Source organism: Glycine soja, chromosome 16 (assembly GCF_004193775.1).
Source record: "Glycine soja cultivar W05 chromosome 16, ASM419377v2, whole genome shotgun sequence".
NCBI classification, from domain to species: domain Eukaryota; kingdom Viridiplantae; phylum Streptophyta; class Magnoliopsida; order Fabales; family Fabaceae; genus Glycine; species Glycine soja.
Genome location: NC_041017.1, coordinates 9381096 through 9394208, shown reverse-complemented (window position 1 = coordinate 9394208; position 13113 = coordinate 9381096). Strand labels below are relative to the sequence as shown.

The window sequence follows — 13113 nt, the reverse complement described above, 5'->3', positions numbered from 1 at the left end:
GTTGTAAAGGAGGTTTTCGGACTATGGAAAGCTAAATCCTCTGTTGGATCTCCCCTGTAGGTACCTTATGTAAATATATTTTTATCTATGTAATGATGTTTTGTGTGTTCTCTGTGCTATCTTCTTTTCATTCCAGTGTGCTTTTACCTTGATCATGTAGATGCATGCTTTGTTAGGGTCATTCAACAGTAGAAACTGGTCTGATTCTAAAGTCCTTGATAGTATGAGACTAAGTTGTTGTGCTATCACGAGGAATCGGGGTACAAGAACTTAAATGGTGTAAACGATTACAATATATTGGTAATCGATTACTAGTGTATCTGAACGTTGAAATTCAAATTCAATTGTGAAGAGTCACATCTTTTCATAAAATGCTTTGTATAATCGATTACATGGTTTTGGTAATCGATTACTAGTGACAAGTTTTGAATAAAAATCAAAAGATGTAACTCTTCCAATGGTTTTCAGGTTTTTCTCAAGGTTATAACTCTTCCAATGGTTTTCCTTGACCAGACATGAAGAGTCTATAAAAGCAAGACCTTGACTTGTATTTCAATAACTTTTTTATATATTCTTTTCCAACCTTTGAATCTCTTTGAACATCTTCTTGAACTTCTTCTTCTTCTTCCTTTTTTAAAAGCTTTCTGAGTTTTCTGGTTTCCAAACCTTGTTCTTTCACAGAAAACAAAAGTGTGTTATATCTTTTCATTCTCTTCTCCCTTTGCCAAAAAGAATTTGTCAAGGACTAACCGCCTAAATTCTTCTTGTGTATCTCTTTTCCCTTTTCCAAAAGAACAAAGGACTAACCGCCTGAGATATCTTTTGTTTTCCCTTCACAAAGTTTCAAAGGACTAACCGCTTGAGAACTTTGTCTTAACACATTGGAGGGTACATCCTTTGTGGTACAAGTTGATGGTACATCTACTTGGGTTTTTGTAACTGAGAACAAGAGAGGGTATATCTCTTGTGGATCAGTTCAAGTGGAGGATACATCCACTTGGTTGTTCAAAGAGAACAAGGGAGAGTACATCCCTTGTGGATCTTTGCTTGTAAAGGTTTTTACAAGGTTAAAAAGAAATCTCAAGGACCACAGGTCGCTTGGGAACTGGATGTAGACACGGATTGTTGCCGAACCAGTATAAATTTGTGTTTGTCTTCTTCTTCCCTACACTCTTTAATTTCCATTGTGCACTTTAATTATCGCTTTTACTTTTGGTTAAAGTTTCTATTTCTGTTCTTTACTTTCTTAACTTAGTAGTAAAAGCATAATTGAATCTAGTAACATTAAGAAGGATAAGTTTTAATTAGTAAAGGTTCATTAATAATTAATTCAACCCCCCCCTTCTTAATTATTCCGAGGCCACTTGATCCAACAATGAGGAATCAGGGTCTAGTAGTCCAAGAGACAACATAGGAACGCATGAACATTGTTAGATAGAGAACATCCTTTTTAGCATCAGGAACCTATGAGGAAGACCAATGCATTCTCTACTTGTTTTTACACAATATTTCTCTTGCGTGATTTTCTTTCTTTTTGCCTAGATAGTTTAAATACCTGTTCATAACCACAATCATATTTTCATACCAGACGCCTATTTATCGAAATAGCTTGTCAGATAACACAAGTTCCCCAAGAGTTTGATACTCGGTTCTTACCGTTTTATACTACTTGTGCGATCCGATACACTTGTTGGTTGCGAACATAAACATAAATAGATGATGCTTGTGCTTACATGCTTGCTGCATGCAGGTACTATGCTGGTGTTCCCTAAGGGAAAGATGAAATTGAAGTCTAAGAAAGGATGGAAATCTATTGTACCACTTCATTTGAAAGGAAAATCAACAACTTGTTTTTCCTCATTTCAGAAAGTCAATTCTGCTGGCTATGGACCTAGCAAAACACCAGTTTATCTCAATGTGTATGACTTGACATGAATGAATGTTTATGTTTATTGGGCTGGTCTTGGTATCCATGACTCTGGTGTAGAAGGTGCAGTTTTAAGCTTTTGATTTTGCTTTATCTCTTAATCCAAGCATATTATAAGTAGTGGTAGTCATATATCCCTTAATCCTAGGTCCATTATCATTTTTTGCAGTTCATCATTATCTTTTCATTACATGTATTGGTATGTAATGTCATTACCTTCATTTTTGCTTGGTTGTGTGGTGTCAAAATGATACTGAAAATCATAAAATTATAGATGCATATAGCTGTTAAAACAATCCAGGTCATAAAAAAAATTAACATTTCTACTACGGTTAAAGCCAAACCCATCGTAGAAAGGGCCACAATCTAAGACGGTTGCGTAGACAAACCTGTCTTAGAATGTGACCCAAAAAAAATTACCATTTCTGCGATGGTTCAAGTCAAACCTGTCGTAGAAAAGAACACAATCTAAGACGGTCACATAGACAGCACACCCGTCGTAAAATGTGTTGTATTCTAAGACGGGTCTGTGTACGTGACCGTCGTAGAATGTGAATCATTCTATGACAGATCTGTTTACATGACCATCGTAGAATGTGACACATTTTACGATGGACTTGCCGTCACGACTGTCGTAGAATGAGCAATATTCTAAGATGGGTGATCAACTGTCATTGTAGAATGGTTATCATTCTACAACAGCCGCTATGATGACGATTGAAAACTGACGTCATATGTGCTATATAACCGATGTAGAAGCACCAATTTCCAGTAGTGTTTAACCTTTTCAAGAAATGTTTAACTTTTTCTTAAATAAGAGTTTAATAGTCCGTATAAAATAATTATACATTGTCATTCAATCATAAATCATCATTGATATGACTTTTAATTTAATTATTATAAACATTAACAATCTTGTTATACACACTGAGTTGTAATAAGATAACAATATAAAATTAGTTTAGACTCTTGTAGAATAGCTTATTCTCTCTAAAGAATCAACCTCGACCATAATTATTTTAAAAAAAGAGATTAAATCTTAATTCCATTAAATTTATTTGAAGTTACAAAGTTGCAAAATAAGAATCAAAACAAATGCATGTTAGAATTTTTTATGATATTAGGAGTTGATACAAGCCTATTACATAAAATTAATTGTACGCAAGATCGAAATGTGATTCCCAATTTCTTGTGACTGTTAGTATGGATATGTGGTAATACAATTATAAAACAAGCTTCATACATGGTTATTACTTATTAGTCTTCTATCAACCCTTTTTCCTACTTACATTACTCTTTTAGCTTTACACAAAGCAAATACTTAATCAGGAAACACTTGCATGCCTAATGACAAAAAAGAATAGCAATGAGAAAGGACTTATCACATGTTGAATGATAAATGTGATCAAACCCAAGGATGTCCCGAATCAACCTTTGGTAACACCCTAAATTAGCAAACAATGATGAAGCTTCCATGTCCAGTTAGCAGTACTGGAAAACCATGTGTTGGAAGGCCCCATTTTGATTCACTGTGTGTAATAGAAATTTTTATTAATATTTGCACTATTAAGGTATGCTTCATTAGTGGACCTAAATGATGATTCTTAGTGTTGTGATGAGTAGAAGCAAAAACAGCAAAGCCTTTAGCTATCCCCCAATTATTTATTTCCAAAATGTTGCCCTTTCCTAACTTCCAAATGGATATCCCATGCCATTGACTCATTGCCTTTTGGGTAAAGAAAAATAAATTAATGGTATATTTTGTCCCTGAAAAATAAGTTATTTTTTGTTTTTAGTACCCGATTTTTAAAATCATATTCTCCTTCCTAATATTTTTTAAATGCTTAGATTTTAGTCTCTAAAATTTGTGGGTTTTAGAGACAAAAATATGGGTAATTCAAAAAAAAAAAAGATGAGAACTTTAATTTTAAAAGTAGGAGACTAAAAAAGTTGTCATTTTTCAGGAATGATAAAGATTATTAATCCGAAAAAAATGGATTGAAAATTTTGTGAACAAGCCAAACACTGCACTCCACCGACCTGGATTTTAAACAATGCCTTTAGAGAACTGCTTGGGACACCTAACATTTTTGCTAGTACACTCAACATAGCATGTGAAATTCCGATTTTATCCTTTTGTAAAATTGATACGGATTGACAATTCGTAAGTCCAATACGGATTTTGACTTTCACGTTATTAGCAAACCACTCTAACCAACTAAGCTAATATACCAATTATGTTATAAAATAATTAATATTGCTATATATAACACTAAAATTTGTAATGTATATTTAATGCACATGTAAATTTACATAATAAATTTTGTGACAATTAATTTTTATCTAATAATTAATTTGTTTACATATATAAATTGTAAATAAAAATCATAGTTTTAATAAAAATTTACATATGTAAAAAAATATCAAATTTGTTTAATTATCAATTTTTGTAATAAACATCTAAATACATCATTCAATTAAATATCATATTTGTTTAATTTTCAATCACTGTAATAATAATCCAAATATATCATTCAATTAAATACCAAATTTGTTTAACTGTTAATTATTGTAATAAACATCTAAATACAACATTCAATTAAATATCAAATTTGTTTAATTATCAAATTTTGTAAATAATTTAAATGTATAAAAAAATTCTAAATAAATTATAATTTTTTTAAAAAAATTCAAAACATATGGATTGTTAATCCGTATGGTTCATACAAATTGTTCCATACGAATTAACAAACCGTATGAAACATACGGATTGTCAATTCATATGTTTTGAAAAAAAAATATGTATCTCTTCTTCTCCAGCGATGAAAAACCACAAACTTCACTGTATATCCATAAACAACATACGTACACCACCGGAAACAACAAACACTCACTAAAGGATGCTAACGAAAGAAGTTACACTAAGGGAGTGCAATTTTACGAAAAAAGACACTGTAGAAATAAAAAAAATAATATACTATTTGTAACTAAAAATACCAATAAGACATTTGGGTGTACCAGCAAAAATGTTATTCTCAAATTGTCACATATGTTTTGGCCCACCTTTTGCCCCGGGTCTCCTAAATTGAAGGTTTATCTTTTCTTGTGTATTTTTTTGAAAAATAAAAAAACAAACGTAATGTTCTATTGTCAATGTGTGGTGTATTGTAATTAGTTTATACATACTTTTAAAAGAAAGTTTAATCACTCATTTAGTTCATATATCTGCACAATCTTTTCATTTTAATTTTTATACATAAAAATTATTCGTTTCAATTCTTATATGACAAGAACTAAAACATATTAAAAATTTATATGTAAGGAATAAAACGAGTTAAAAATATATGTGTTTATTAGAAACTCAAACAATGAGTAATTTTTAGGCTAAATTGTACTTTTGGTCCCCCACTTTAGTTCCAATTTCGCATTTGGTCCCCCGGTAATTTAATTCATAAATTTGGTCCCCCTATTTTATAAAATCCTACAATGTTGGTCCCGGATGCCTCAATTGGACGTTGACCGTTAAGCAGTAACGTTGACTGTCACATGTCAACGTCTAAGAGGCACCTTGAACACTCAAACCCTGGTCACCACCACCAAGCCCCACAACCCCACCCCTCACCATTCCTTGAGGCATCTGAGCAGTTGCATAAGTCATAGTACTCTACTTAGGACATATCTGTTGTTGTTGCTGCTGTTGCTGATGTAGTTGCTAATGCTGATGTTGTTGTTGATGTGGACTCTGCATCTGTGGCTACTAATTCAATGTTCCCACCCCATTAACATTCAAAGGCAAGTTAGCAGAAGACTGAAGACCCATAAGCGGATCATTGTTCAACCGATTACCCATCAAACTGGTAGCAGCAGCAGTAACCTTGTTCATCTGCTGAAACCCCAATCCCAAATCACTATTTTTATTCCCAACGCGAGACAGATCTACGAGAACGCCATCTTTTGGTTTGACATCTTCTCTAACAACACCAGTGTTGACCAAAAACTCCTCCAACGTCATCTCTCTCAGCGTTGGCTGCCCCTGCATCTGGGCCGCCAAGTTGGGCCCACCGAGGCTACCGTATTCCTTTGAAATATCCTTCCAAACCTCATCCACGGTCTTCTGGCTTAGGGTCCACGATAGCGTCAACGGCCCCTACCACTGCAAATGGCTGGCGCCGACACCGCCATCATCAGTGCAAACTCTCGCCGACCCCATTGTCTGAACCTCTTCCGTGGTCCAAATGTTCTTCAGCAACTCGTCCATGTTCATGGACCCGAAATCCTTCCCCGAACCTCCCATGTTGTTCATGAACTCGTCAAACGTCAGTGAGTGCACCAACGGTTGCCGCGTCAGGGAGAAGTTCCCCGACGGCCTCCCTCCGCCGCCGCCGGTCTCGTTTCCAAAGCTCTTGAAATCGAAGGGCTTCCTAAAAGCTCAAAATAAGAAAAAGTAGTTTCAAGGTGCCTCTCAGACGTTGACATGTGGTAGTCAACATTACTGCTTAACGGTCAACATTCAATTGAGGCGTTCGGGACCAACATTGCAGGATTTTATAAAATAGGGGGACCAAATTTGTGAATTAATTATCAGGGGACTAAATGCGAAATTGGAGTTAAAGTGGGGACCAAAAGTACAATTTTTCCTAATTTTTAAATGTAGGAAGATATTGCGTCAAAAAATGTAGGAAAATAGTATAAAGATTTTGTTGGTATATGAACTAAATAAATAATGGAACCTTTAAAACATAATCAACAATACTAATCAAACTTAAGATTTATACGTGACACAATTTGATTACGCCAATTAAACTAAGCTAGCCCTTGCTAATTAATAATTACTTTAGGGTGGGTCTTTTTCTTAATGAGATTATTGTAGCTTCTTTGTTGCTTGCTATTTGGTAGGATGGCAAAATCCCAATTGGAAAAAGTTAAAAACTCACGTGAGCCATCCTATCAAATTAGTGCATCACAACTATGCGTGTATGGTTCATGAGGTGCATCCGTTTAGGTCCATCTCTTAAAACTTAATCACGCAAAAATAATTGAGAAGGACACTAGTTTAGGTGAAGATGAATGGCCAAGAGACAAAGGAAATAACAATTTTGTGGAGGAACAAAAGATTTTATTCATTCCATTGTTTTCATCTTTTTTTTTTAATGTTTTATTAATTAAAAAAGACAATATAAGTCGAGTTAGAAGATACCAAATAGGCAATTAATATCTCAAAATAATTTTTAAAAGGAAAGCTAAAGGTGACAAATTGAGTGCATTATTCAGTTAGAGTGAGGGAAACTGTTTGAACTGTGAAGTGTGTTCAATGTAAACGTAAATCCTTCAAGATAAATTATTTAAAAAATGTTAAAATGGTATTTTAGGTTTAGTTTATTTTTAAAACATAATTGAGTAAACTCTTAAAAAAATAATTATTTCATTAACATAATTATTCTGAACATGCATGCACCTATAATTTGGAGAAAAAATGTCAACTTCAAAAAGAAAATTGACTTCCTTTTAGGTACATGTACGAAAGAACATAAAAAGACTAAGCTCTAATAAAAAAAAATGCATGTAGTAGCATTAGCCAATAGAAGCTACTCGTCGTAAAGAGTGAAGAGAGCCATCGTATATGGTAGACATCTTAATTTGTTGGGTCCAACCATTGTTGAAAATTTTACATAAATGAGAGTGATTATTGTGCACAAGAACACATGCAAGACATTGTTAACTAACTTATACATCACTAAAAAATAGATTTTTAATATCGATTATTTATCAATGTTGAAACTACCGACGTTAAAAGTATCAACGTTAACATCAATTTTAAAAAATCGATGTTAAACTAAATTACACAATATCGATTTTCTAAAAAATCGATATCGTATAATAAGAAATAACAAAAAAATGTAAAATATGTGTAGACTAACATCGATTTTTTCAAAAATCGATGTTATTTTCTGCTTAGATTTTCTGAAAAACCAATGCTTTTTGGTAAACAAATCAGTTTTTCTAAAAACTAATGCTGTTTTTGTGCAACATCATTGATTTTTCTAAAAATTGATGTTTTTTACATTTTTTTAACATCCTGTCTGTTTTTTAAGTTATCCCAAATTAACTTGCAAATTGAAAAACAAAACCAATCCTAACAATTTTCAGGCAATTTTTACCAAGCAGTTCAAATTTTGTCCATAGTAATTGAATATTTACTATCAATTAAAAGAAATATTTAAAGTAATGAAAGTCAATACATAAAATCAATTGTAACCTAATCTAAATTAACATAACTCTATAATTCTAAAATTACTTAAATACCTAGTGTTTCATTTTTAACTTTTAGATAATATCTTGTCCACTGATTACGAATTGCCTTCATGGTCTCTGGTTTAAATGGTCTTGAATCAGTCAAATATTGAATGATATAATAAAACATAAGTTAATAAGTATAAATAATACAATTATAACAAATTGAATTAGTTTTGAAGTAAACAATTACCATTTCCCAATTATCCTTGAAACCTTCTAGACTATCGTTGATATCCAATGCATCACGTAGTACTCGCACTCAATGCTTCTTTTTTGCTTATTACATTAAATTGAATAGGATATTTAGATATTCAAAGTTAATCGAAATTGGTGTGCAGAGTAATAAAATTTAACTTTTAAGGCAACAAACATTGTTTAAATGACTTACTTTAACTATAATCCATCTAGCAGTGACCTTGGATTTACTTCCTTTACTATCGTTGAATCCCTTTAAGGCATTGGTTAAGAGAAACATTTATGCGTATTGTACAATTAAAATATTGATGTCAAATAATAATCAATAAGTAAATGTATTACAAAATACAATTGACCTGTTAATAATTCCTTTCAAATAGTTGTCGGACCTATTGTGCAAGGAACAAAACCAGATGACAACATTGTCCTTAGGACATATAACGACCATTTGCCAATGTGCACTACATTGGAGAACATTAAGTTATTATAGTGCATACATTATTTAAATTGATTTGTTTAGTTTAACATATCCATTCAAGTAGGCTACTAGATAGATATCTCTTTGTGAATTCTGCATCCATTTCTTAATATAATCTTCTGATTCAAATTGTGATTGCCCAGATCTCTATATAGACCGTGGCTCGAGGAATTCATACACAGAAGAATTCCTTGCTTACATACTTTTCTCAGTTATATGCTTATTGTTGTTAAAAGAAAGTAAATTATGTATGAATTTAAAACAATCAGTTAATTAATATACAATAATGTAAAGTTATTGGACAAGTGGCCTCAATAACTTAAGAGGGGGTGAATTAAGTTTCGAAATCTTCCACTAACAAACTTTTAACCCCCTTCTAAATTATAGGCTTAGAATGCAGAAGAAGAAGCAATAATCAATTTAATAATGTTCTTTAAATATGAAAGACAAAATTAATTGCAATAACATAAATGAGATAAGGGAAGAGAGAAATGCAAGCTCAATTTATACTGGTTCGGCCACTTCTCGTGCCTACGTCCAGTCCTCAAGCAACCCACTTTAAATTTTCACTAACTTTGTAAAAATCCTTTTTACAAATTCTGAACACCCGAGGAATCCCTTTCCCTTGTGTTTAGAAAACTCACAAATCAAGAGACAATCAATCTCTTGATTACAATTGACTTTCTGAGATGAGCAAAAAGATTTCTCTCCTTCAGAGTGGATGATACAAATTGAAGTTTTTAGAGGAATTTCTCTATTTTAGAGATGATAATACAATTTGAAATTCCTGGATGAAGTCTCAATAGATTTACAAGTGTTTGCCCAAGAGTTGTTGAGAGAGAATTTGGCAATGAAGTTCTCTTAGAATATCTCTCTCTTACTTTTTGAAGTCAGACACACATTTATATAGGCCCTTCGTGCCTTTTCAAAATGGTTTGAAGAGATGTGTCTTTTCAAAAAGCTTTTTCTGAAATTCTTCACTAGTAATTGATTATAGGTTTCTGGTAATCGATTACACAATTATATTTTGAAGGATCATGACTTTTCAAATTGAATTTCAAGAGTTTCGTTGTTGGTAATCGATTACACATCAATGGTAATCAATTTACAGCTTTTAAATTCAAATTTCAAAACCCTTCTAAAAGATTTTTTTTCAAAATTATCTTCTGGTAATCGATTACACTGCCTGATAATCGATTACCAGAGCCTTGGATGTCTTGGAAACCATTTGTTTTGAGGCAAAGCTTGATCTTGAATTAATCTTGAAGCAATGCTTGTTTGTTGAAGCAACCTTGTATTAATCTTGAAGCAATGCTTAACCTTTGAATGTTTGTTGAAGTAATCATGAATGCAACCTTTTTTTATTATTCTTTGGCATCATCAAAATCATGTATTCATACATTCACATTCTCCCCCTTTTTTATGATGACAATCATTATCAAGTGAATTATTTTCAGCATCATAAAAACCTGCATGATTCACAAAAGTAACTTACAAAATCCACAATTGTATAAAAGAGATGCTGAGTCATTGACCACCATGTACTATTTCAAAAAAATCTCCATGCTTTATGTACAAGGGAAAGTTATCATTATACACCCCAAACACAGTAGCATCCCACGACACCTGCATAGGCTTGAGGAAAAGCTGTGGGATGGTCAATGTCATCAAGTGTAGCGGATCGACATTAGGATCCGACCTATCTGTAGGTTTTGCTGGTCACTTAGCTCCCTGTTTATCCTATACAATTAATAAACATAAATGAATGACAATCAACACTTTATTTGTAACAAATCATTTTTTAATAATTCTTAAAAACAACAAAATGAAATACTTGTTCTAAAAAATGCTTTACAAGATGTGTCGGCCAAGCAAGGAATGTGTTAAGTGTCAGCCTCACTAACTGAACCTCTTAAGTGGGTACAAGAATACCAGCATTAACATCTTGAACTTCCTCAACATCAACTTTGACTTGATCATTGCCCAAAGGAACATTGTGGATGGTGGTCGACCCCTCATAAACTCTTCCAAGGGCAACTAGGTGGGGAGGATTTTCATCGACATAAAAACCACATTTCTCTGAGTCACCCGTGTCTGGGTCTTGCCCCGAGGGATCAACACAACTTCCCTTCATGCTGACACGAGTAGCAGAAGGACCAACCTCAGGCTCAAGAGGTAGTGCGAGTTCCTGTGATTGCACCTACAATTGCATCTATGACTACATCTGGTTGAAGGACACCATTAGTTGTCAAGTCACTTTTTTTGTGAAAGACTCCTCTAGCTGGTTCCTAATTTTTTGTGTCAGCTTCTCTAGGTCTTCGGGAGCCATAAATGTAGACATGTGGGAGCTCCTTGAAGCCGGTCCAAAGTATTGTTTGATCGTGACACCGGCTCCAGCAGCATGGGCATGATCAGGGTGCTCTGGTCGCCCAATGGCAGCAATCAGTACATCCTAACATCCATGGGTGACAAAGCTTCCTCGTGAGGCCTGCTCTTCTAGGGATTTCTGTAGTCAATAGATGAAACAAATTTGGTTTACTTATCCAACAATTATTATAAAAAATGACCACTGAAAAATGAGAGTCACTTACAATCCTATCTATAATTTCCTTTGTTGTCTCATACATCATTTGACTAGATTTTTTCGTGTGGGCCATCTTCCAATTCACGTATCGTCTAATGGGAGATGGAGGATCAATGATTATATTAGTGCTCTAGGATTGGGTTGTTTCCTCCAATTGTTTCTTTTTCTTGTCCTCCATCAACTTTTCTTTTAAATAATCATAACCCCCACGAGATAATCTGCACCTTCTTTCGAACATCCTGTAACAATTGAACAATAATCTAACTTAATATGCTTTACAATAATTTGTAAAATATGAAGTTTAAAAAAGAATGAAAATCAACTAACCTCTCATGAAGGGTCTCTAGGACTTTGACAAAATTGGTTCTACTTCTCCTTGCTTATATGTCATACTTTTCACATACTTTATCATCCTCTCCCTCCTTGTTGCCTGCCAAAGCCCATTTAGAGGTCAAATCTAACTTAAATTGCCTCAATCGCTATCCTATAGTTTGAAGTATTTTTATTTATCCTTAAATCGAATGCTTCAGGAATATCAAATTCAGTCTACGATACGATAAATACATTTTATAGTTAGTCAATTACAATTTAAGATTTTTAGTACAACCAGTTACTGCAACATTCAATATTTAATTGAAATACCCGAATATCCTCCCAAACCAAATCCTTTTGAGCTGTAGGGACTTGTTTCCAATTATCATATGTAACATCCACCTTTTCGTGAACCACAATCCCTAAATATGTTATTAATTTTTTTTACCTTTCCTAGTGGTAAGATCCTCATGAACCACTGATATCTCCGCCCGAACTGGTCTATTAGCCAATGATCTGAGCCGTGTTGCTTTTCTTGTCTTCTTCGACATAGACAACGAAGGTGCTACTTACTCAGGAGGAGGAGGAGGGGAGTTGGGTGGTGGAGCCAAGTGCCTGATAAAAAAACAACATTAATTAAACCATGTCTGGAAACTATATTAAGTTATGTAATAGAAATTACGAAAGCAAGTAAATATCAAATAAATTACATTATACAGTGTTAATTAATTTTCCTTCATCATGATCATTACAATTTGCATGAACGTCATCAACTTCTTCTTCTTCGTTGATGTTAGGCGCCATTTATGTAGAGAAAGGACTGAGATAGGTATCAACAATTGAATCACCATCTTCAACATTAATACCAATTATTTTTCTGTGTAGAATCGCTGACTACCTTTCATCACAAGGATCTTGAACACAAAACACTTGTTTAGCTTGTTCTGCTATGATAAAATGCTCATTCTGATAAGCGAGCTTCTTTAGATCTACCAAGGTAAATCCGAAATCATCGGTTTGCACACCGATATTGCTACCAACCCATTTATGCTTGAAAACACAGACAATGAATTTTACATAATTAAGCTCTTGGATTTCTTCAATGACTCCAAAGTAAGGCATGGAATCTACCTGAGGATTGTCATCATGTACAATAACAAAGTGTTGAGATTCAGCCCTTAGACATTGTGATTTCATGTAGAACAAATACTTGTTGAAAGCATTAATGTTTTGAAAGCATTATCATCACCAAAGATTGTATCTTTAAACCAATTTAAGAAAGTCTCGTTATGCTCTTTCAACACCCTATTCTTGGTCATTTTT

At 33.5% G+C, this 13113-nt stretch overlaps 1 pseudogene; it reads right to left on the bottom strand.

The window, feature by feature from the left end:
* Positions 1-607: 607 nt before the first annotated feature.
* Positions 608-12341, bottom strand: LOC114389752 (annotated as a pseudogene).
* Positions 12342-13113: the final 772 nt, after the last annotated feature.